A 26,437-nucleotide genomic window follows, 5' to 3' on the forward strand; every position below is an offset into this window, starting at 1 on the left:
AAAATAACGTGATCCACACGTATTCCCAAGGAATCAGCATGATCCGTCCAGGGAATTCGTTAGTGTTAGTAAACATCCATGCCCGAACCGGGATTCGAACCCAGACCTCCACAGTGAGAAGCTAGTTCCCTAACCACTCGACTGCCAGGCGGCTAAGGGATTTCTTTGTTTTAAGGGATTTCTCAAGTTTGTATGGAGCTATTGACCTGTGTATCTCATTGATTTGGTCTTCTCGTGTCCGTATGTGGCGAGCTCAGAAATCTGATACATACTCTTGTGAGGCAAATTATTTAGTTCTTTGATACACTTGTTGGTTGAACTCACTCAGCAATGTTCTCCGTGGCTTTAGAGAAACCTTAATGAGTAATGCAGTGGACGCTCGTTGTAACGACCTCCCCTCTGTCGAAATCGACGTTGCGTTAGAGGAAATCATATAGATAGATCGTTATATGAAAACATTTGGGACTATAATCCTACTGGTTGGTGTAATGGAATGGTTAAATTAACATCCTGCTCCAATAGTGTATTTTTTTATTATTTTGCGCCAAATAGTGCACGTTTGTAATTTTTTTTTTTTTTTTTGTGTACTTGGAGCTCCTCGAAATACTTTTGTACGTATGTGTCGCTAATGACGCTCAGCACGTCAAATTCTGGAATTTCAAAAAAGGACACCAAAACATTTCATTCCCGCGTCCTGGAAAACGATTCTTTCTGAGTGCGTATTCCTCCGTACTTCAGCACAACTTCCCATCAGCCAGTCGAAGTGATGGTAACTCGGGGGGAAATTTGACCGAAATTTGTTCCTGGGGGAAATTTTGAGAGTTCATTAAACAAAATAACCTTTTTGAAAAATATAAATGCAGCGCAATACTTTTCTAATGTAAAAATACTTGACTAGGTATTTTCTCCGGTAGATGGCAGAACGATTATTAACGTTTTCCCGTAGTATTAAGTATATCTATTGTTGCACGTCGCCGGGAAATATGTTGGCGCCAACCAATAGTAGCCAGAAAAACGCAAGTTGAAGTAATGCACCAAGTAGTGCGCATGCGCACAAAATAGCAACTAATGGTGTTGGCAGTGCGCATTCGTGGCAAAACTATGGAGGACATTTTCGGGCATAGGCGGAGATAGACTTGAAAGTCCGGGTGGGGCACGATGTCAATTCATATATACACGCATACATTAGATCTGTCGACTCCACCTTTGTCTCCCCCGTATCTCCACCCATGCTTGCGGGCTAACAGTGTGGGCTTTTCTTGCTTAATAAGCACTACAAAGATATTTTTTTCATTCGAATGAAAATTTTTAATCTAAAAATATTTAATTTTAACGTATCCTTTGCAATTTTAACCCCAGACGGGCTTTTTTTTAAGAAGTGCTTCTTGAAAGGGCTGTTATGCAAAATGGGTTTAAATTTTTTTTGGGGTCCCTATTTGGTTCGGGCCCTGGGACAGTGCCCCGGTTGTGGCTCTGATCTGGTCTTTCCTTGAAAGAGTTACTAAAAATTTAGGTAGTAACGGATTAATTTTTATTTTCGAACCGATTTTCGAATTTTTCGGATAAGTTTACGTGCTTGATTTTGTCCCCGAAAATCGGATTGGGATAACAACGGCTCATTGGGCTTTCCATTCGTGAAACCCCGATAATATCCACGATCGTGTATCTCAGTGTTCCCAAAAACGATCGGGGGGGGGGGGGGGGGGATAGAAGCCACAGATTTAACACAGGATCCTATGGGCTCACTTGAGTTGGGGCGGAAATGAGGGAAACAACATTTCTGATGTAGGAAGCGATGGAACAAAAAGTTTGTGTAAGGGGTCGTTCAAGTATTACGTAAGCAATTTTTTAGCCATTTTTGACTCCCTCTCCCCCACCCCCTTGTCAGCAAAATTTCGCCATCAGCTCTGTCCCTCTGAGTCCTAACTCATTTTCATAAAGGGTGGTTGATGACGTAAGCATTATCCAAACCCCCCCCCCCCTTGTCATAAAAAGTCAGCAAACCCCCCCCCCCCCAACCCCATCGATGATGACGTAATACTTGAACGGCCCCTAACAATCGTGTAGCTATAAAGATGGTTTACAACTTTGAAGCACAAATGTGTCAGTTTCCATTCTCAAAATAAGAAAGAAAATAATTCTCCACACTGTATAAGCAGCAGAAATTATCATGGTCAATCGTCATTGTGCCATATTTCCCCCGGTGAAATCCCCAATTTCTTAAAAAAAAGTTTTCATTCCGCGAGTAAAAGAGAGCTAGTCCGCCAAATTACGAATGCTAATTTGTCAACTTCGCAAAATAAAAAAGTGTTAAATCGCCAATGTTGCCAAACAACGAGTGCTAAATCGCTAAACGTCGTGCTTATTCTCCCGAAATTTTTTTCTATTTTGCAAAAATTTCTTTCTGAAAATAACTAACCAGAAGCTAGCAGGAATCATGCCCATAAAATTGAAAAAAAAAGAAATCAATTGTTTATATTCATCCAATCATCAGTTTCTCACTTTCGCTTTGGAACATAAAAGGTAGCACCTCCTGAGCACATAAAACACTGCCTAATTTACCGAAGAACATTTAAGGGGGAGTTTTTTATTATTTCAAAATCATACTCATTAACTCCTTGTCGACAGGGGTTGTTCAAGAACCATCCTCTGCTTGGGGCAGCACCACTCTATAAGTGACCCCGAGAGTCTCGGGTGAGTATAGAAAATAATTGCCAAAAATTATGAGAAAAAAACTATCTTTACAGTTCTAATTTAAAATGTAATGATTCTATAATATAAATCTAACAGAATAAAATATAGGATATATAAAATATGTTCAGAGTGGGTGAAAATATCGGTAGCATTTCCAGGACTTTTTAAGATGCGACTTGACACTGCACATTTCCCAGCAGTTGGTTGGCTAGATACGACTTCCTGTAGTTTTTAAATTTCACGTTCACTATTCCTTTAGGAAAAAATAAATGTTGCCATGGCAATTAGCAGACCTATAACACAAATATACAGGGTGGTAACTACCGACCGCCCAATAATTATACACGTGATTCCTTGTGAGAAACTAATATAGAAAAGAGTTTTCTCCGTTTTTGGATCCGAAAAGTATTTAATGAGTTATAACGCTTTTAATTTTTGTGACGTGTCATTTTTCTAACGGTCAGTTATGTGCCAAAAACACAACCGAAAGTAAATTTGTCCGCCTTTCTCTCTTTCAAACTGAGCACAACTCAGGTCTATCACCATTTATGGGCGATTTACAACCTAGTGAGTTGTGCCGGAGGTGTAACTGTGTGCGTAACCTAACAGTCTGAGTGCATATATAGTATTGTGTTTAATTTTTCAGTGCTGCCATCTATATTTCAGAAGGGAAGTGAGTGATGACTGATGTGTTATGATTGAATTACATTTGTGCTCTTTGTAGGTCTGTTGCTCTCTGTGGCGAGACTTTTTAACGGGGAGATCGGCTCGCATTCGAGCCTTGAAGTTGGGAACCACAGAAAGCCAACTTCAGCCGACCACCACTATGGCGACGGTGCGGTAAATTTGTCTGCCAGCAGCGGCTTGCCACTTCTTGAAAATTGAAAATTCATTTATGAGCTACAATATTTAGTCCCATTAGAAGCCAAGTTCGGCCTTCTTCTTTCATGATTGGCACTTTTTATCTCAATGTAGTGTGATATTATAACCTTGGTATTACGTCTTGTGCTTAGGGGCCGTTCAAGTATTACGTAAGCAAATTTTTAGCCATTTTTGACCCCCTACCTCCTCCCCCCCCCCCTTGTCAGCAAAATTTCGTCATCAGCTCTGCCCCTCTGATTCCTAACTCATATTTTCATAAAGGGTGGTTGATGACGTAAGCATTATCCAAACCCCCCTCCCCCCCCTTATCATCAAAAGTCAGCAAATCGGGAAACCCCCGCCCCCATCGATGATGACGTAATACTTGAATGACCCTTTACGAGGAAATACGTATTAGCTTCATCCACTATATTGGCAAATATATCACCACATTTGTAGAGTGTCAGCCAAATGTGAGATCTATTTGAAATTTTTTTTTAACCAAATCAACACTTTTTTTGCCCAAAATGTTGTAATTTGTTCTCCTTCACTATCAAGTCAAATTTTTTGAGGCTGGATCATCAGATTACATATTGATCAATAAAACGGCAATATTTTTTGAGTAATTTCAAAATATCATCGAAACAGTTACGTGTGAAAAGCTTCAACGAAGATTGTGAAAATCAAGGGCGTAGCGAGGGGGGGGGGGGGACTTGGGGGGTCTGGTCCCCCCCCCCCCCCCCGAAATGTGAGAAAATGACCGAAAAAAGGGAAAAAGATGGCCAAATCCATTGTTCTGTCACTTTGGTCCCCCCCCAAAATGAAAGTGGTCCCCCCCCCCCGAACGAAATTTCTGGCTACGCCCCTGGTGAAAATGGTAGCTTGACGAATGTGACTTGTGGAAACAGTAAAATAATAGCAACGATTCAATCAGAAGCATTTAACCAAATTATTTTATGAACTGACGTATTCGAAATTATTAGTGGTTTTTTATTTTTTCTATTGACCATCGAGTCACATTTTTATACCGATTTCTGCATGTTGCAATGAATATTTTTTTATTTCCTTTGGACTGCAATTGATTTTTACCGCGCTGAAATATTTTAATAAATTTTTACTTCATTTTTTTACGAGAAAGATTTTCTGCAGCTGCATGATTCGGACAGAACTTGGTCATTTTTCAGATGAAGTTTTATAATGGGGCTTATTTATTAGGAAACAGTTGGGCTGGGCCACGGAGTTATAATAGTATATCTTTAGTCTATGGGCTGGCCCCTCTTAGAAGAGACCGACTTCAGGGTGTCACCACCTTAGGCAATACTCATTTTGTCACCCTTTTGAGATGCTCTTATATGTATTTGGTTTCTTGATTTTTGTTTTTCCGAAAAATCATGCTAAAGCCGGGTTTTCTTAGGTGTAGAACTTTTGCACGGTGTGCAGCGTGAAAACGCTGATTGGTTAAAAACCTGAAAGTCAGGTTTTTTCGACCAATCAGCGTTTTTAAGCTGCGCACGCTGTAGAAACCTGCTCCTAGGAAAACCCGGCTTTCCCCCCCCCCCCTCCCAGCTGTCAATTTTCAAAATGAAAGCCATGCCTTTAATGTTTGTTCTTCGAAATGTGGTTTCGGGTAGTGGCCTACTGTTTCATACACACATATTCATAAAATTTTGAGATGCCGCAAAAATTTCAAACTGTAATCATTAGACTTCATGATAATTTGTAACTGCGATCGATTTCATTCAACAAGTTTATTGTGTTAATCAAGTTAATTGAATTGTGTTGCAGAATTACAATCAAAACTGTTATGGAACATGTAAATCTTCCAAAACTTTGAATCGGAACTCGAAAACAAAATCTCATCTCAAAATTGTTGACGTTACTTTATTCATTTAAGGGGTGTCATGACTGCTGAAGTCGATTTTCAAACATTAAAAAATATTTCATTCAATTGAAAATGAAATGCAAAAAATTTCGTGTCGATCGGGTTAATTTGTTTCTTTGAAAATAAAATTATAAAAGTTGCTGAATTATAGTGTAAACGGGAACGAAAAACAGCGCGATTTAAGCGCGATTTTCACAAATTGAGCTTAATGTAAGCTCATCCGTGAGGATGAAAAAAAAAAAAGCAAAAAACTATTTTCTACCGAAAATTTTGAAATTTTGTTGGAATATTTATACGACATGTTTTGGGATCATTCACGGGGCTAACGAGAAAGAGAGGGCTATGGCACTCGGAGCGGAAAATACCAACCTGCTCCTTTTCACTGCGACCTTTTTACCGAAAGAAGATAAATAGAATCACCCATCGTGACGTTCACCAGAGGCCAACTCAGCATGGGTATACAATATCTGGTGACACACTAGTTTGCACACTAGACTGCCGAGACTTTCTTCCACGAAAGAATCATTTTTCTAAACGAGTTTTCAAAAACTTTCACTATTAGACAAATATGTAATACAAAATGACTTTCAATGTACGCGTATAGAGTGTCTATAATTAAAGTTGGCTTGTTCTGAGCTGCGTACGGCCAGGGCCGTCTTAAGAGTGTCATGGACCCCCCGGGCCAAGTGATATTTTTGAGACCTTACCTGGAAAATTTTCGAAAATTTCACCCACTTCTCATTTTTGTGAGGCCCCTCTCCTCTTGAGGCCCCCGGGCGGTGCCCGGGTGGGCCCATGCGTTAAGACGGCACTGCGTACGGCCTTAACTCAGGACTATGACCCCATATCCTGTATAGTTTGAGAAAACAAAAAAAATCCTAAAAATCATCTCGGGTTCTCCTGGGATGGAGCTCTGTTAGCCCCGCCCTTTTGGGGACCATGATATCAGAAAATTATGATTCTCTACGAACTATGAAAGCACGAGGAGAATTAGTGCCTAAATTCTCTATATAGCATTCGGTGCGGAATAATTTTTCACCAGAAAACTGCGTTCTTGTAAACTAAGTGTCATGCGCTTGAGATTGCTAAATTTAGTAAAGAAATGAGAATGGAAATCTCTCTGCGCTGGAGGGATTGATGATGAATGCTGCAGAAAATGTGTTTTAAAATATGTGCAAGCATTTCATGATATTTTTGTATCAAAACTTATTGAGGTCGAAAGAATAACAGCAATATCTGATAATTCGTGTGACCAGTTAGAAGTACAGTGAAACCTCCCAACAACGGACACTAACGGGACCGAGCAAATGTTATTGGGAGGTTACCGATGTTAAGAAGTTAAGTATTTCTGAAACATGGATGAAATTTTTTGGTTGTTTCTAAAATTTATAACTACCCACGCTATAACTAATTAGAAAAGCTGTTTTGTTAGCACAAGACTTTTATTTTGCATTGAAGATGCACATGGGCAAAGGTACGGGGAGTAAGGGGCGTCCCCCTCTACTAGCGTCAAAAGTGACACCGACTGATCTAATATATATGCGTGTAGTTCATATTATGAACTGACATCATCATCATCATGCCCCCCCCCCAGACTTTCAAGTCTGTCTCCGCCTATATGCCCAGGGCGTCAAGTTCGGAGAGGCGGAAAATTTTAGTAATTGGTTGGGGGGGGGTGTAACCCTTCTCCTGCTTTGCCCTGGACACCCTCACGTCAAAGGTGGGCCTTCTCTAGAACGTTCAGGTTTAAAAATATTTATTGATAGAGAATTATATATGTGTTAAAAATTTGGATATTAAAAAAATATCATTAAAATTCTCCAGTGAACAGGATCAATCAAAGATATCTCAACAGATAGCCATATACCTTTGTTGTGATTTTGACTTATTGGTCGAGATTGAACTCTAACAAATGATTTACTTCCACCCATTGTTGACAGGGTATAAAAGGCTTACGCCAGCCATTGTTACTCATATTTGAGAGAATTGCGGCGCTATCTAAGTGATTCTCTTGCGACATTTTGTTGCGATTTTTTGTGGTAAGATGTTCATGGGAGTTGAGATGTTAGAGGTAAGTGTGTGCGCTTTCTCCGATAGTAACAGTTTTTTATATTAGGACAATAGTAATTTCTGGAATGATATTACCTTGTAAATTTACTCTAAATAGTAGTATTAAAAATACTAAACTTATGTTTGTGAATTTTTCTGATTAGGAGGTTGAGCAGGTGCTCGAGTCACTGGTAAATACCGTGACGGCGGTGTTGGATTTGATCGAGCGAGCCGTAAGTTTTCTTTTTGGTGTTACATGCTTCTCTCAACTTTTTTTAAATACTCGTTTCTTATGATTTTTCAATCTGGTCGTAATCTATCCAGGTATTCTTAACCTGATTCTGCCCATAGAACCCTGTATCAGCCCACTTTGAACTATATTTTGTTCTCGTGCCCCCCCCCGTCTTATTCAGCCCCTCACCCACAGGAGTGAAATCCTTTTTATTACGAAATACAGAGCGACCCAACGAGCTTACACAATAAATCGCCGTTCCCGACTTGTATCCGTTAACTACCCCAAGTTCAGTGAGCTTCCTTCTTGTGGAGGCTCTATGCAGGACCGTCTGAACATTTGAAATCTCCAGGTAAAATGGTGTTCTGGGAATCACATACTTTTAGCAGGAAGTAACAGTCAATACACTTGTGTGTATATTGCCTACTTGCGAAGATCATAATATCAGGTCTCATCATCTAAGCCTTCTATGGGTATGAGCTCCTTGACGGGCTACATGCGTTGAGATGGTCCAGGTTATATGGGCAGCTCTGCTGGATTCTGAAGGTAGTCACATGTGAGCACTTCGAAATTTCCTAATAAAACAGTTCAGCCATTTAAATATTGAAAATATTTTGATTTCATTAACCTTTGATTACGTAAACTTAAAACCGAGGCAAACAGGAAGTCCGAAAGTACTTTTCGCATGGGCGGATATACGGGGGGTAAGCATGGCGGTCATTGCCCCTCCCTCAATGTCAATGGTAGAGATGACTGATCTAATGCATATGCATATACTTTATATGAATTAACTACATCATTGTCATGTACCCCCCCCCCTCCCCCACAGACTTTCAAGTCTATCTCCTCCTATGACTTTACGAGACTGCATTTATTAGCAAAAAATCCCAGTTTCCCCGGAACAACTGACATCCCTACACGAACCCAATGATGTGCACGTATATAGTGATTAGTACTTCGATCATTTGATCAATTTTTTTTTTCCACCACGGGGTCATTTTCTGGACGCCCGGCACCTACAATTTATTGCCGATTCCGAATGGCAGCGTTCGACATTTTTGCCTTTTATACTCACCGAGAGGTTGGTGCACTAACGTCTCGGTGTGGGAATCCCTGCCGTAGCAATCTGAGGTTATTTTGTCACACCGTTTCTGTTGCACCTCCGCATCAGGAAAGTTTCTGACCAGGTCGAATCGGGTATTGAACTCGAGATACCTCTAAACATCCTTTGATACTTTAGGCGAGTATCTAATCTACCTGAGCTATACCACGTCCTCATTAGTCTTTACTCGTATCCGACTGTATTTCCACATCGGTTAAGCTACGGCCACATTCTCGTGCAAAGCCTGGCCCAATACATTCCAAGGTTGGTTATAGGCAAGTAGTGTGGTCGCTTCACCATTGGCAATGATCGTCAAATATTTGAAGTTGGAAGGTAGTGGATGGCTGGTCGGAGAGAATGATCAGTGCCGGAGAGATCAGTGTGATCAGCGCCAAGATTCGGAGCTAGAGTCAAAGTCGAAACGTCGAATAATGAGATTTTGCGTCGAATAAGTGAATTATTTTAACATTAAAATGTATAGGAACCAATTGCGACTAAAGACAAACGTCGTATAAACGTGAATAACCTCGTTTACTGTACTACTACTAATACTGATTACTTTAGCTATGTCCATCGTTTTCATATAATCTCGAATACTTCACCAAATATTACAATTTACTGCCATTAATGAGATGGGTTGGAAATGAAGGCGCTGTCTATCGGTGGTCGCCCGAAGCTCCTTAGGGAAAATATCTTTCTATATCCTCCCTCGGGTTTGAACCTGTGACCGATAGACGTGCATCTTACCACCATGCCACCAAGTCGCAACATCCATATAAACCCGAGATCAAAACATGCAATAGTCATATCTTCTTGCCGTTGCAGGGGGTGCTCAAGGAGCTCGATAGGCTGGTGAACCAGCAGAGTGTACCCGACGACATCATCATCGATAGCGTCGAGAACGAGGAGGACGTGGATTCCTCTGAGTCAGTAGAGGAGACGGAAGCCGCGGGGCGCTTGGAGGATGCAAGCACAGAGTCCTCAGATGCTAGGGTATGAATCTGTGTGTCGATTTCTAACAGACAATATTATCTTCAATGACGCCTAGAATAATAATGTTGTAATCGGTGTAAGAGAAATCAAAATTTATCTTCCAAATCAGCGATTCCTAACCTTTCTGTATCACCCCCCTCCCTAGAAATGCATATAATGTATTACTTGCATACCCCCTGGTATGCTGTGTCATAACTTATGCATTCGAATTAATTATTAAATTGCTCATTTTTCGGCCATTGCTGATTATTTCCTCGGGTACCATTAAACTGCCCTTCACATGCCACAGGTTGGAAACCGCTGTTTTAAACCTTTAGGAAGAATTCTTTAACCTTTCTTCAAAAATGTAATATCGTCTTTATTTGAGTAGACTTTCTTCTGATTTTAAGCAGGTGCAAATTAAAGATTGGTGAGGTGTGAAAAAAAAGTGTAAGGAAAAGTATTTCACATTGAGAAATCAACTTTACAAAATATCTGGGCCTTTTAAGGGGACGAGATATTTCGTCAATGCCACTTAAAGGGTAAAATGACACCATTAAAGAAATTTAAGTAAATTACATGTGATTAAAATGGTACGTTTTATGCTTTACATTGCAGTCGGTCGGAAGTGTCAGGTTCAGCGATAGTCTTAGCATCTGCTACTTCGTAACTAAATAAGCATTTATACATTTATGAGCAATCTCTGTCGCTCGCTCTAGAGATTCATTAAGCAATAACCATGACTGGTGGGGAGTGGGTATGACCAGACATCCCGGTTTGAAAGACCAGTTCCTTGGAGGCAGACATGGGTCCGGGGTAATGTTTAATTGCCAATACATACAAACATCATACGCCCGACCCATCCATTAGGATATACGGTCACTGTAGATCAGACGTCGAGAGAGCAATCCTTAGCGGATTAACTGAGCGAATGGAATCAATAAAATTCCTTTTTTTTTTTCTTTTTCTTTTTTTTGGCTCAAATTGGTAAAACGTGTTAGTGCGGGGTGATATTCCCCAGGCGCCAAGCCACAAATCAGCCAATACTGGTCCTTAATCGCCTATAAACAACATATCTCAGTAGGCAATAAATAAACATCGTCCCAGAGAACCAACTCATCAGTGGGACTATGTTAAAACAGTGATACAATCATTTTCACTATCAAAAATTATGATTGGTTCCAAGTTGATAAAATTCCCTGTTAATTCTAGGTCAGACTCATGTAACCCATAAAATCGTTACTATTTATGATCAACAATTGGAATCTAACCTGGTTGGCAATGTTCTATTATCATGTATTAGAATGTCTCTCCAAACAATTAAGAACAAGGTGTTACAAACTATCCAACACAACCACACATTCTCAGACAAGTTGCGGGACGGTTAATTATACTAAGGTAAACTCAGGTTACTCATACTAAGGTAACTAAGGTTACTCCGGGGTAATGTGTCGGGAGGGGCGATTTATTGTGTTGGTTCGTTGGATAGTCCCGTATTTTATGGGACAGACAAATTTTTCCCTTATTATTTGCGGCTCTTGGGAGGGATGATCACCCCTCCCCCTCGCTCCCGTCTGGATCCGCGCCTGCCTGAAGGACATATGCAAATAGGCAATATTTAGTGGTCCCTACTCGTTATGCACATACAGATTCTACATTTTGAGTAGCCATAGTTGAATAGGGAAGGCATGCTCACAAAGCATTTTATAGTGTTTAATAAGGTACTTAAACATCCCGACATTTTAACGATGACATTCAGGTTGCATGAAGATTTACGGGGAGTCACACATCTTTACTATATCATTGAATCTTAAAGAAAAAACGACATTCTTGAGTCGCGCGAGCATCCTTTATTTCCCATTACTAGAGGAATAGCAGTCATACTACAATTATGATATGCACTCAAACTAGCCACCATGATAATATGCGCACGCACGCACACACACACACCTCTTTAACGCACACCTTCTTTCTAAAGTGCGTTTAAACGCGTATTCCTAGAAATATCTAGAAGGATCACCCACTAGAAATGTGTGGTGGATGAGCACTTCTAGAAACAGCTGGAGACTCGGAAGCATCCCTAAAAATCAGTGGTTCTCAAAGTATATGTCGCCACTGCTAGGGATTTCACCGTAGATTTTCGATTTAAGGCGTCGCGAACAGTTGTATTTATTTATGTGTACCCGTTCAAGTGAGATGTGTGAAACGGGTTTATTTTGAAGTGATTCTTATTTAGACTAGTCTGGAGAGCCGCGGATTAACGATGAAAGGCCGAGGGAATCATGGGCCGAAAGAGTTTGAGAAGCACTGCTACAAAAATAAATAGGAGGCTCACGTATGCCCCCATGTATGTCATACCGCAATATTTTGCATTTTTTTAACAATTCACTTGGTTTTTCCTACCATTGCTGCTCATCTTTCTCGAACTTCCTGGATGGCTCATCACGTACTTCCATGATCCTCACATCCTGGAGCAGGGCGCATAAGCTGGGATCTTTGGCGGGGCCCCAAGCCAGACTTTTCATGGATCTTTCCCCTTCTATAGTGAATTTATGGCGTGAAAAAAAAGAAGATAGAAATTATCTTCGGCCAAAGGGCTGTCGGTCTTACCCTTGGCGAGGCCATGCGTTCTCCCAAAGATACCTTAACACTGACTCGACCCAAAGAACCATGGTTAAATGAATCAAGGGTCACGACTGGCGATGCGTATTTTCGTCATCTCAATTTAACTACTTTAGTATTTCTTCGGTACTGTTTAGTTCATCGACAGTCATTCACACACAAGTCAAAAATGTTTTTATTATATGAATATGTATGTATATGTGATTTTTTTCATTTCCCAGGAAGTGTCTCAACCTCCGAGCAGCCTCGCGACTCTCGACATCGAAGCTATCTTCATGTCGAGTAAGTAAACATTACATTCAGTTTTTATGTTCTTTTTGCTCGTTCAATAATAGTAATTATAAATATAATTAACGGTCAATAACTTTTATGTACAATGTAGACATCCCATCTCTTAGAGAAAAAAAAAACAGCTTCAACCCATTTCAATATTCATTCAATCATCCTATGTATTTGTTACATCTATTTGCAGGCGAACCAACTCAGCAACAGCCAGAGCTGGCTGGGGGTCCACTCTTCTCAGGTCTCCGCTATGGCACGGATATCGAGATCATTCCGGAGCCTTTGAGCTACCGCCTCGGCGAGTGGCTCAAGCTCCAAAGGGCTCGGTGCCGTCGTCGGGTACGTAGGGGTTGCCTTACTGTACGTCGTTGTCTTCGTCGGTTATCATGCTGTCGGGGGGATTGATTTTCTTTTTTTTTTCTATTTTTTTCATGTGATCGTTTGTATATATGTACGTCTTTATTCGTTTGTCCGCGTGCTATATGTTGGGACTCGCGCAGCCGCCTCCTCGTGGTGAGTCCTGGGAAGTTTCGTAAAGAAACTTGCTGAGAGCTGCAACATAGAACACTTATCTAAAAAAAAACCAAAAAAAACACGAAATTATATTTTACCACATGATATACTATATGACGTATGGTGTGATATTTACCTTTACCAATCACTGTCCGGTTACTTTAGCTAGGGCACTTGCTTCACGCATATTTTTATGTATCCGGCTTACTCCGCGTTACCAGGTTCCCATGTACCCCTCTCTAAGATGCTCCTCGTGACATGTACGGATTTTTCTTTCTGTCTTTCCCTTCATTATGAAGCACTGTAAATGCACTGCATCATATTTTGGTAATGCACATACTTGTCATTAGGTTCCCCCAATTGTACCCGTCGCGACAGGGCCCCCCCCCCAAGTGAAAAAAATACTTTTATACTAAATACATATACTAAATGCCCCAAAGTGAAAAAAGTACAAATACTTTTCTCTTTTTTTCTGTCCTTGTGAAGCACCGCAAATGTCCTATATCATATGTGACGTTTGAGTTATCTGCGGCACGACCACACCCCTTGGGGGCAATGAGCTTAAATTGCGTTCGAGACAGAGCCTGGTGGTGCTCGGCTCTAGCTATAAAGCCGGTCGTCCACTGGAAGCTATTAGGACGAGTGAAAACAAGTCGCACGTGTGCGCAAAACTGCTACAGCGGTCTTGCGCATAACACGCGACTTGTTTTCACTCGTGGTAGCTTTCAATGGGAGCTACCAGCCTGACTGCCTATTAGGCAAGGGGTTTTAAAACATTGAGAGGAGATGAATTTTTCTTTGGAGGAGGAGGGTGCGAAGACTTTCGAAACTACTCAATAACAAATTTGTCTTTGTGCTGCGTTATCGTGATAAAAATAGGGTATGAGGAAGCGCCAGCCAGATTTTCGTGATAGCCTCTACGACAAAAATTCAAACACTCCTGTAGTAGGCTGCATGGCAATGGATTGAAGCTGGGGTTACACTCTTATTCAGCCGGGTCCAATAGTCACACATTTGCTTCCAATGTTTGCCTACCCCTGCTGCAAGGAAGCGAGCACCTTGCGGCATAGGCTACTTTACCAAACACCAACTCTGGTCATATCGCAATTTACTGCCATTAATGAGAGGGGTGCCATTAAATGAGATGGGTTGGAAATGTTGCTGTCCATGTTGTCGCCTCAAGTTCGTTAGGGAAATATCTATATTCTCCCTCGGGTTCGAACCCGGGACCGTCACAGCAACTTTCACGGTGGTAGTCAGGTCTATCTCCGCCCATTAAGAAGCGTGAGGTGGTAGACACGAGCATCTTACCACCATGCCACTCGGGCACTATTGCGGCATAGGCTGGCGCTACACACTGGCCCAATGTTTCTTGGCGAATATTTGCTTCCAGAACGCTCTCCGTGTTGTGACTGTTGGCGTTCTTCGGCCAATGTGTGGCCAGACGGATTGAAAATCGGGAAGGAAGGCAGCAGCTCTTCGACGTTGGGTGGAGGTCTGGAAAGTCTGGGTCACAGGGGCAGCTCGAAAGGAAACATATTTTCTGGATATTATTCTGAAATGGACTCGGAAAGCAATGTCATCTCGTCTCCACCGGAACTCTAACCCACTCCCTCTTGCATACCAGGCAAGCATGATAGTACCATCTACACCACTGGAGACACGGTCCTCTGCCTTCCTTACTTCACGCTCTTGACACGTGAGGAGCTGAATTAGAAGCATTAATAGCCTCTCTTAACTTCAGGAAATGGCCCCCAGGTGAGACAGTAGAGAGAGATATAGATGGCTTTTTCTCAACAAAAAGTATCAAAGAAACAGATATTTTCTGGATATTATGCTGAGGTGAACTTGGAAAGAAAAGTCATCTTTTCTCCGCCGGGACTCGAACTCGGGCCACTCTTGCAGGCCCTAGTGTCTCTAGTGGTGTACATGGTACCCTGCTTGTTTGGTATGAAAGAGGGCTTGGGTCCGAGAGTCCCGGCGAAGAAAAGATGACTTTTCTTTCCGAGTTCACCTCAGCATAATATCGACAAAATATCTGTTTCCTTGAAAGCATACATATTTCCCCTCCCCCACACAGAGTTCGGAGAAAAAAAAACTTCTTTGAAAATCAGCTTTTGAAAATTATTTTTCTCTTGGCGATATGCGTATTTTTTCCCCCGACTCCATGTCCAAAGTGGCCGTTGTTTTCGGAGGTTACCTGTAATGTTAAGTCTACGGGATGCGTTCGCCTCCAACAAAATGTGGCTGTTGATCGGAGGTGGCTGTTAGAGGAGGTTTTACTGTATATGAATTGTCACCTTCATGATGCCCTTTCAGACTTTCAAGTCTATTTCCGCCCATTAAGATGCGTGAACTTTCATGAAAGACTTTATCTGAGGTTTTCTACAGTTAATTTCATTGAAAAATTTCATGGAGAAAAATGCTCACAACTGCGCTTAATTCTTGTTTCCTAGGACCGATTCATCAGATCAGATTCACCCTCCGATGCAATGAGCTATTTGTTGTTATTTAGGGTAGTATTTTCAATTAGTGCTTACCTGGCTCTTTGGTCTATGACATAGCCACTAGACAGATTCTAACCCTAATTTTTGCTTTGTTCCTTCTGAAACGCGTCTAGCGCACCCGTAAGCATCTATTTGAGGAACCCCTGGGGCCTGGGGTCCACGGACAACGTTTTGGAAACCACTGAAGTAAGAAAAAACCATAGTTATTTTATGTTCGAAGGGCTCAAAGAAAGGAAAAGCTTGTTCAAAGCAAATCTTTAAGGTTGTTGTGATAAAAAGTGCATAATTTTTCTTCCATTTTAATTTCCAAAAGTGGACCTTATTCGGAAATCGGTGTTCGGAGGTTAACCTTAATGTTTATTCAATGCGATGCGTTATGTTCCAAGAAAACGTGGTTTTTTTTCAAAGGTGACCGTTATGGGAGGTTTTACTGTAATACCTTCAAATGCACATTGCTTTTACATTAGTGCTCGACGAAACTTCGGGTGTTCATGGACGTACCCAATTGACTGTTTATTCCAGCTAATATGTGTGTGAATATTACTGAAGAAATTTTAGAAATTTTTTACTGTTCACGAAATCCCAAAAGGGGGAAGATATTTCCGATGTCATGGCAAATTATCCAATTATGCTCTTAGAAAAAACACCAATCTCTATGAGCAAACTCGTAGCAGTGAGTACGTCAGCAATGGCTAACAAAAATGTAAGTTTTGTTTCTAGATTTACAGTAAAATTGAAGGAAATATTATGTGTAAATTGAATTTAGCTCAAAAGCCATTTAGACAAGAATATTGTCGTCTAAATCGGTATTTCTCAACCTGGGGCCATATGGCCTCCGTTGTGATCCCGGGATGTTCTAAGAGGGCCACGGGTGAAAATCAGATGAGAAGGGAGCCACGACAAGTCCTGAAGTGGCCACAAAGCAGTGTGAAAAAATAAAGCTTCCATGTGAAATATAGTGGATAGAAATGTGACTTCTTTCAGAATCTAGCAGCGTTGTCTTCGGTACCAGAGCAACCTTAATCCATGTGACCATAGTTCGGAGCTTTGTGTACATCGGGCCTACATCAGTTTGTTTCTACATCACTGTTTCCCAAAGTGGGCAACATCGCCCCTCTAGTGGGTGATGGAATGGATCGGGGAAGGGGGGGAGATAGAAGTTATATAGAATAATATAGAATCCTATGGGTTAACTCGAGATAGGGGAGGGGTGATGAGAGTAAACCCCCCCCCCCCCATCGCCCCGATGGAATGAAAAGTTTGGGAACTATAGTCTACATGATAAAATCTGTTGTTATGATTTTCGAGTGAAGTATGCAAATATGTAAGCTTTTACCCAGCTAAGTATGGGCCACAAGAACAACACTCTACCTGGGCACCCATGATATTGAGACTGCCATGCATAGAACCCCACATGTAGGATGCTCGCTGAAATCTAGACCAGGGTAGGCACGGATCCAGGCTAAGGACGCCAACGGGTCGGGAGGATTGATTTATTGCGTAGGTTCGTTGGATCGATCCGTATTTTACAGATGCCTATTTTTCCCATACAATTAGCTTATTGGATGGGATGAAAAGGGGATCCGTGCTTGGCCTAGGGTTCCAGAGATAGACTCTTTTTACAAAAAAAAATTTTCATTATAAATTTAGTTCTGACGGAATTCAATCCAATTAGTTGAAAAAGTCTCAGATAAAAGTATGGGGGGATAGTAGATAAGACTAAGGGGGGCCCACGAGAAGAAAATATGAACCAAAGGGGCTACGGGTTGAAAAAGGTTGAGAAACACGGGTCTAAATAACTACACTGCTCAAAACAATTAGGGGAGCACATGGTTTTAACAAAATTACGCAAAGATGTATACCGATAAGTAACATAAAATGAATCATCCATAATTTAAAGCCTAGCAGGAAACGGAAGAAGAAAACTTCATATGCAAATGACGTCAAAAACCAGAAAAAGGAGATAAGGGCAGCAGAAATCGGGATGTTGCAGAAACGTCTGTTTTACTGCCGTAACTGTGAAATTCGATTGCGCAGTATTTTTTTTTTGAGACAAGCTGACTTGAGGATGTCTCAACAACGTGATTTAGCGGAATCCATGGCATGGCGTGTTATAGGCAGACTGGAATCCGGGCAAACACAACGTATTGTCGCGGACGCTGTTGGAGTCGCCAGAAGTGTTGTTGCAAGGCTGTGGAATCGATTCCAAGAAACAGGAGATGTTAGACGTCGACCAGGGCAAGGTCGGCCACGCGCCACTACAGCAACTGATGACCGGTATATACGGTTAACAGCCCGTCGAAACAGAACAGAGAATGCTACGCAGCTGCAAAGACGGTTGCTCTTGGCAACAGGACGAAGGGTGTTCAGCCAAACAGTACGTAATCGGCTTCATGAGGGAGGGCTCTATGCACGTAGGCCAATGGTCTGCATTCCGTTGATCCCACGCCACCGTGTGGCCCGAAGAAGATGGGCTGCTGAACATCGAGATTGGGAGCAACATGATTGGAGCCAAGTGCTGTTTACAGACGAGTCCCGATTCAGTCTGGAGTGTGACACCCGACGTGTTCTGGTATGGAGGGACAGGAACACTCGAAATAACCCCGCATTCGTTCGTGAAAGGTCACAATACAGACGAGCTGGTTGGATGGTATGGGGTGGAATCAGCATAGGCGGACGTACGGACCTGCATATCATTCGGAATGGCACTTTGACGGCCCGAAGGTATGCAGACGAGATACTGCGACCTCATGTCATCCCTTACGCTGGAGCCATTGGAGATTCCTTTGTTTTCCAGGATGATAATGCCCGACCGCATAGAACTCGTCTGGTGGAGAACATGCTTGAAGCTGAAACAATACAGCGTATGGAATGGCCAGCGTGCTCTCCTGACCTGGACGACGCATTGCTGCGCGACCAAGGCCGCCTGTTACTGTCCGAGACTTGCAGATTGCACTTCTTGAGGAGTGGAACAGTATTCCCCAAAGTCTGATCGATAACCTCATCGCATCCATGGCAAACAGGTGTGCAGCAGTCTTAGCTGTTCGAGGAGACCACACGCCCTATTAAAACTCATGCATCATGTCTAAACAGTACTTTTTTTTATCGTTTACATGTAACCAAATTGTTGCCCTAAATCATTTTTTCATGTTTTTTCCATATTTTCAAAGAATTAAAGCTTAATTCCAAATTTTTTTACGTCTTTTTTCTGTATTGGGCATTGATACGCGTGTACTATCCATTGTATGCCAATACGTGGCTGTCTCGCACGGTTTTCTTCACTTTTTTGCTGGCTCCCCTAATTGTTTTGAGCAGTGTATATTCGTTCAACTTACTTAATCTACCTAGTATTTTGGTAGAGCTATTCGGTAGAGGTTGAATTAATTTTATTGTTAAAAAACTTCTTTCAATTGAGCATTTTTGTAAATGTTTATATCAATTTTAATTGCTAGTTAACAAATTTTTGTTATAAATTAACAGATTTTTAATAGTTGGTGGCTTACTTGAGAGATTATTTTGAAGCAAATGGCCCAAGGTTCAATTGAGTTGAACACCTCTGGGTTAGGCCCCTTTCACATGGAGCGGATGCGGGTCCGGAAGAAGTTTTAACAATTGGAATATACTGCACCTTTCAGACGAGCCGAAAAATCTCCGCACTTAGGCCCCTTTCACACGGAGCGGATGCGGACGCGGGTCCGCATACCCTTTCAAACGAGCACTGAAGATGCGGACGAATCGCCCGCATCTTTAGTTCGAAATTCGTGCATAAAAACTGTTTTTTCGCAATTTTTGTAATTATTTTTCTCCTTCACCCCTGATTCAGTGCCCATAGGCAGCCTAGAGGCATTCTTTGGTGGTTTTTATCATTGAGCCTAAAGATGCCTCCATTCCGATCCTCACAAGTAGTCGATGGGAGAAAATATCTTAAAATATTTTCAAAAAATTTTGAAAAAAAATCTGTCTTTTCGGAAAAATATGAAAGAAAATTCCAAAAACACATCCAATGTTCGAAAAATCCAATCCAAAAACATCCAAAACATTCGATGTTCCAAAAAAAAAAAAAAAAAATTCAGCAAATATCAAAGAATTTGCAAGTATAAAAAAAGGGAGGGGTTGAGACTTTCAAAATGTCTGTGCTTAGAAATATTCACATCACAATTCTGTCTTAGGCCGGGATTACACTATAAAAGTTTTGTAAAAGCTCTTTGATAAAACGTGAAAAATTCAACCATTAAGATCACCGGTTGCATTTGCTTGAATGCAACCGATGCGCCTATTGGTTGAATTTTTCAACTTTTATAAAAGATCTTTTACAAAACCTTATAGTATAATCCCGGCCTCAAGTATGGATTACACTATAAAAATTTTATACTAATTCTTTTAAAAAAGCAACTAATATATTTATCGGTTGCACTTGCAATTTATTAGTTGCTTTTTTTCAAGTTTTATAAAATAACTTTCATAAACCTTTTGGAGTGAAATCCCATCCTTAGATTAGTCACTTCTGAAATATAAAATTTCATTTTTTTAAGTTTACGGGCTAAATATTGAGTAAAATATACTTGTAGGTATTCGAGGGGAACCACCAAAACTATTCAAGCGCTAGGGTCTTCAAACGTCTTAATCCGGCCCTGAGTGAACACCGTACGTGGATAACGTTGTTTAATAAAAGTATTTTTTTTAAAGTTTAAAAAAATTAACAGATTAAAAATTTAAAAAAATAACAAATATTTAAAATAATATTTCAGATATTTTTAAATAATTTTAAAAATTTAAAAAGAAAAAAATTATTATTTTTAAATTAAATTTGAAAGTTATTAAAGTATGTAGTCAATTAAATATTCATAATGAACAGAACGGCTTATAATTTTGGTCCCGTCAGTGGCCGTTGTTGACAGGTTTCATTGTATAAAATTGTGAAATATGGACAAAAGGCAGTTGAAGTTGCTATATCTCAATCTCAGAAGGAAACGAAGGGATACACGTATGTAGGTACATAATATTAATGAGCAGGGACCATCATATGGTGTTTTTAAGGGTATTTATGGCAAATAATTAAAAAAATTCCGTGAAAAATCACCTTCAAAAAGTAGCCAAAGATGCGGACGAATTCGCTCCGCATCCGCATCGTCTGAATAGCTCCGAATAAACCTATTGTCAAAACTTCTATGTGCGGATGCGGAGCCCGCACTTAGGTTTTGACACATGCGGACGACGTCCGGACACGCATGAACATTTCCTAGGTGCAGAGATTTTTCGGCTCGTCTGAAAGGCGCAGTATATTCCAATTGTTAAAACTTCTTCCGGACCCGCGTGTAATCCCGGCCTAAGACAGAATCGTGATGTGAATATTTCTAAGCACAGGCATTTTGAAAGTCTCCACCCCTCCCCTTTTTTACTAGTTGCAAATTCTTTGATATCTCCTGAATTTTTTTTTTTTTTTTGGAACATCGAATGTTTTTGGATTTGATTTTTCGAACATTGGATGTTTTTGGAATTTTTCTTCCATATTTTTCCGAAAAGACGGATTTTTTTTTTTTCAAAATATTTTGAAAATATTTGAAGACATTTTCTCCCATCGACTACTTGTGAGGATCGGAATGAAGACATCTTTATTCCCATATTCTATGTGGCTCTAGATTAAACCACCAAAGAATGCCTCTAGGCTGCCTATGGGCACTGAATCAGGGATGAAGGAGAAAAATAATTACAAAAATTGCGAAAAAACAGTTTTTATGCACGAATTTCGAACTAAAGATGCGGCCGATTCGTCCGCAGCTTCAGTGCTCGTTTGAAAGGGCATGCGGACCCACGTCCGCGTCCGCTCCGTGAGAAAGGGTCCTTATAGTGTTTGATAGGTCATACTTTTACATACACATAGGTTTTGCGAAAATATGTTAGGAAAGGGAGAGAGAGAGAGAGAGAGTTTTTTTTGCAAACTGCCAAAACTCTCTTCATATTTCTCAGATCAAGAATAAAGATGGTAAAAAAACATCGTGATTCGTCACTCACGGAAGTTTCTACGCATCGCGCTGAGACGAGACCTGTTTTTGTAGCGTAAATACACATCCGCCAGGCGTCGCTCTCCTCCGAATGACTCAAATTTATGCAATCGAATCTACAGGTCATACGAGAGAAAAATCTTAACCGCGATGGTTGTGCGGATTATAACGTAGACGTATATTTTATTATTATTTATATAAATTCAATTTATTTTTCAATTATTTTATTTTTGTTAGTGGACATACACGTAGGACATGGCCATCGCCAGTGTTGAGGATGTTTTAAAATGTAAGTTGAATGATTTTTGTAATTAATTACAGGTAGATATTGCATGCTAGTAAGGTATGGGCGGAGGAAAGAAATTAAATTTCTCCGAGAAATATTCTTGAAAATTACGAAATTTAATGACCATGAGGTATTTAAAGAAATCTAAATCACATGCCGGTATAATTATTAATTTTAAGTTGTTAAAATGATAGAAATTACATTTTTCTTAATGAGAATAGTGTATTTTTTTGGAATTTTTTCTTTTTAAAAGTGCTGAAAATGAATTTTCTTAAAATATTTTTTCCGGTGAAACATTTGTATATGTTTAATCATGACGCATATAATCCTTGTTATTTTATTTGATTAGTTTACACAAATATTATTGCGTAATAATGTTGGGATTTTCCCAGAACTTTTTACTTTCCCGGCACCCGTGAGAAGAGCTTAAATATCTCGAGACTTTTTTTTTCGCAGAAACATAAATGATATTTAGTAAGACTGAAGTGCTGCGACGTGCTGATTGGGAAGCATGGTCCTAATAAGTTCAATATACTAATTCCCAAAAATATTTTGTTTCACCGATGACCGATTTCGTAGCATCCTAGTATGTGGCACGCTTTGAGAATTTATATTTTGATAAAAACTGAAGTAGAGATTTAAAAAAAAGAAGCATTTTTTCCCCCCACATTTAAGGAAAAAGTTCATTTAACAATAAAATTCAATTAATTCAGACTTTGTAATTATGGCCTCCATACAAAAAAAATGTTTTTGGATGTACAAAGTTACATACGGCCGAATGCAGTTATAACATACCCTGGATAACACATACACCGTGGATATAACATAACGGTCTTGTAATCCCCCGATTTTTGGCTCATTCACTTCTATATATTTTTACCTGTTATTACATACCCCGCTAAAACACACTATAGATATAACATACGAAAAACACTCTCGTAACTTAGAAAATAATTCGGATATAACATACTGCAAACAAAAATCTTGAAAAATGAAGACAAAAAATTACTTATTTGTGCAGTATTTCATTGTATTCGGTTTACATGTGGATGTATTCTTTCATAGAAAGAAGTGGAAATTTCCTTAATAAAGGAAAATTTAGTCGAAATAGTTACATCCACTACTGATAGAGAGACTCCGGGGAGGGGATTGATAACCCTCCCTCTCAAGATCCAGATATCGAATTGAGAAAATAATGGTTTTGTTCAGTAAAATATGAGGTGTAATTCACTTTACTCCCACTAATTTGCCCTCTCTAACATTGCTCTATATCCACGCCTGAGGTGAATACTTAGAAAGTGCTCCCTGTTGGTGTCAAATATAATTATTAGGACGATAAAGTTTCTTGTTATTTAAAAAAACTTCTCTTCCCTCTATTTCTGTGAAAACTGCACATCGTTGATGCTTTTCAAATCATCGAGAATATTTACTTTTTCTGATACTTTTGGATCACCTGGTAGATGGCAGTGATAAACAAATACCTGTTGTGCTCTGAACTATTTTAAAAGCACCGACTCTCTACCTGGTCAAAGACTATGCAAAAGTATGTTGATTGATGACAAGTGAAATTTTATGAGCATTAGTTGCCTTTTTTTTGAATTAATTGTACAGATGCTGACAACTTTGGGGGAAAACTATTAGCATAAACTCAAATAATGTCAGTGAAATAGATTAAATTAAGCAAAAAATTTTGCATGATCGTACATCATATAAAAATTCCTTAAAAGATTCCAAAAACTATTTCCATGCAAAATTCAATTACGTATTGCATGAGCTTATTTTGTCCGCGGCAATTTCAATAATGCACTTTATGCATGTGTGCAATTGCTATATAAGCTAATTTCGAAACCTCGGTTATAACATTCACGTCGGTTATTACACACTTCTCGAATCATTAAGGAGGGTATGTTATGAGTGAATTCGATTTTACTTACATAATAAATACATAAAAACATGCTTTGTTTTTCAACACATAAAAGAAGTAGTTTCGTGTGAATGGTCATCGTTCTTATAAAAAGTATTTTATTACTCATATTTTTTTTTTTATGGTGGCATTCAGTATTGGCGTAGTGATGAAATAATGTCATTTTCTCTCATTTCGCATTAATTTTCTATAAAAACTATAACGCACTTCCAGGACTGAACTTAAGGTCTTCTAGCAATTTATGAATATGTCATGTGCAAAATATGTATACAGCCAAACCTCGTTAGTGCGTCACCCGGTAACACGTCACTCCGCTTACTGGGTCATTTTTTGGAAGTCCCAATTGTCCTCATGCAGGAATTGGCACAGCTATGGCTTACTCCGTTTAACGAGTCACTCCGCTTACTAAGTCATATTTTTTCTCTCCCAAGAGTGACTCATTAACGAGGTTTGACTGTATTATGCCTTATTAACGAACACACATGGACAGGAGAGTAGGCCCCACAGACGGTTCGAAAGCGATGTGTCGTGATTGGTGAGGTTTGTAGGAACTTCCCGTACTTTACAGGACAGACTGATTTTTCCCATATTATCCGACTCTTGGGTAATTTACACCCCCCCCTCCCCCATGAATCCACGCCTCGGCCTCTAAAGCCAAGCCTAGTTCTCAGAGTTATGGTGGTTTCGTGTCCTGCTTGCGCTGCGACCTGTCTTCCGTATTTTGAAGTTGCGGTTTTGGGACGCAAAATGTGTAAGCCTAGCCTTGCGTACCTCGTATTCTCATGTTACGGTTATGATTTCCTATCAATTGTTCTAAAAAAAAAACAATAGTGAAATAACTTCCCGCAGTTGAAGGCTTCTGGGACGAACAAGAATATTAAAATACCATGATGTCGACCCCGCTCAGATGACACGGTTTAATTTATGAGGTTGACCGTCATTAAATATTAGTCTCGAATGTATTCAGCGCTGATATGTGTCATGATGCTTTGAGGTCGATTCACCTCGTTTCTAGAATTTAAACTAGAGAGAACATGCGAGTGTTGGAAGCTGAATAGGACTTTTGTAAGGTCAATATGAACTTGAAAATTGAAAAATTTTGTGGTGGGTAAACACGTCATTAAAAAAAAAAACAATTCGAGAAGTTTACATTATAGTTATCTGGGGCGAGTTTTCTCAAAAGACTTGAAGTTTATTATATGCTTGTTTCCTCCATTATAGGCGTAGGTGGATATTCCTTTGTATGTCCTTTATTTTTCTCCTGCTAAAGAAGCCGTTTTACACTTACTAAAAGCTGCCGTCCACTTCAAGTTTAGACGTTGGCCATTGCCTTTCCGACTTGAAAATAGCTGCTTGCTACCACGTCTTATTATTATTATTATTTATAACATTATTCCTTGCATTCGCCGTGTTATGTGTGTTTCTGTCAAGTGTTTTGCTTCTTTTCTCTCGCCGAGCTTCTCGTTTTTACTCTTTATTTATTTATTTTATTTCGGAAGAGTCTTTACCCATGAGAGTATTCATTTAATCTGAATGTACGTGTGTCCAAAAAAAGATTTTGATTTGGCTCAGTTTTTGGTATCGTTAGAATATCAACAAATTTTAAAATCGGAGCATAAATCTTCGACTGCCATTGAATGTTTTTCTTTTTCATTTCGTCTATTTATGATAATGATATTCTCTCTCTTCAAACAACCAGTTTCCTCTATCTTTAAAGCTGTTAAGTCCACTATGAGTAATAGGATGAGGTCAAGGACAGCCAGACTTGGCTATGCCTTTGATATTCCCTCTCCCTGTTGCGCAATATTATACGAAAGTATTACTATAGTCTACATCGTTGGAAAAAAATTTCTTTGACAATGCGGTTGGTTCTTTTCCCTGTAGCTTCTATGACTTTTTAACGAAAATTCAATATCTTTTCTAGGTCTTTCTACGAGTTATATCATAGATAAGGTGACTAGATCAGGTACCCGAGAAACCGGGTCAAATCCCGGAATTCGTTGCAAAGCCAGGACATACGAAATCCATTAATAAAAACCGGGAAATTTTCAAAACCCTGATTTGATTGGCCTTACAGGCAGAGGTCTTCGCCCTTTTTCTAGTTGCGAGCACTGCCCGTGCCCATCATCAAAAGAAGAGCACCCTCACGGCAATTTTGGCATGCGAATGCATGAAATCAGGATGATTTCAATCCTTATTTGATTGGAACGTTGTTCAAGTGCTCGCGAGCACGAAATTGTACGCGAGTATCGAGCACTCTGGTGGGTGGGGGCTTCAGGGAGCACTGTGGCGCTCGCGAGCAACTGGTTGAAGATGCCTGCCTTACAGTGTAAAATTGCAAACTTACAATGTAATATGAAAATATCACACCTTTTCTACAGAGGTGCCAAAACGAGTAAAATATAGGGATGGGGCTACGGTTGTCAGACGTCCCGGATATACAAGATTGAAGGCTTTTGCCATGAAGGGGGCAGTGCGTTACATTATACAGGGTGCATAGTTAACAGTG

The 26,437-nt window shown here is 40.0% G+C and overlaps 1 protein-coding gene across 1 annotated transcript in view; it reads left to right on the plus strand.

The window, feature by feature from the left end:
* Positions 1–21,859: 21,859 nt before the first annotated feature.
* Positions 21,860–26,437, plus strand: part of LOC149064641 (hepatocyte growth factor receptor-like) — a 64,789-nt gene continuing 60,211 nt past the window's right edge. Inside the window, exon 1 of the mRNA XM_089254724.1 lies at positions 21,860–22,007. The gene's annotated coding sequence lies outside the window, so the exon portion shown is untranslated. The remainder of the gene's footprint in view (positions 22,008–26,437) is intronic.

The sequence above is a fragment of the Pholcus phalangioides genome, unplaced genomic scaffold, assembly GCF_987345545.1.
Source record: "Pholcus phalangioides strain wild (caught in Gottingen) unplaced genomic scaffold, Ppha-v1.0 ptg000042l_1, whole genome shotgun sequence".
Classification (NCBI taxonomy): domain Eukaryota; kingdom Metazoa; phylum Arthropoda; class Arachnida; order Araneae; family Pholcidae; genus Pholcus; species Pholcus phalangioides.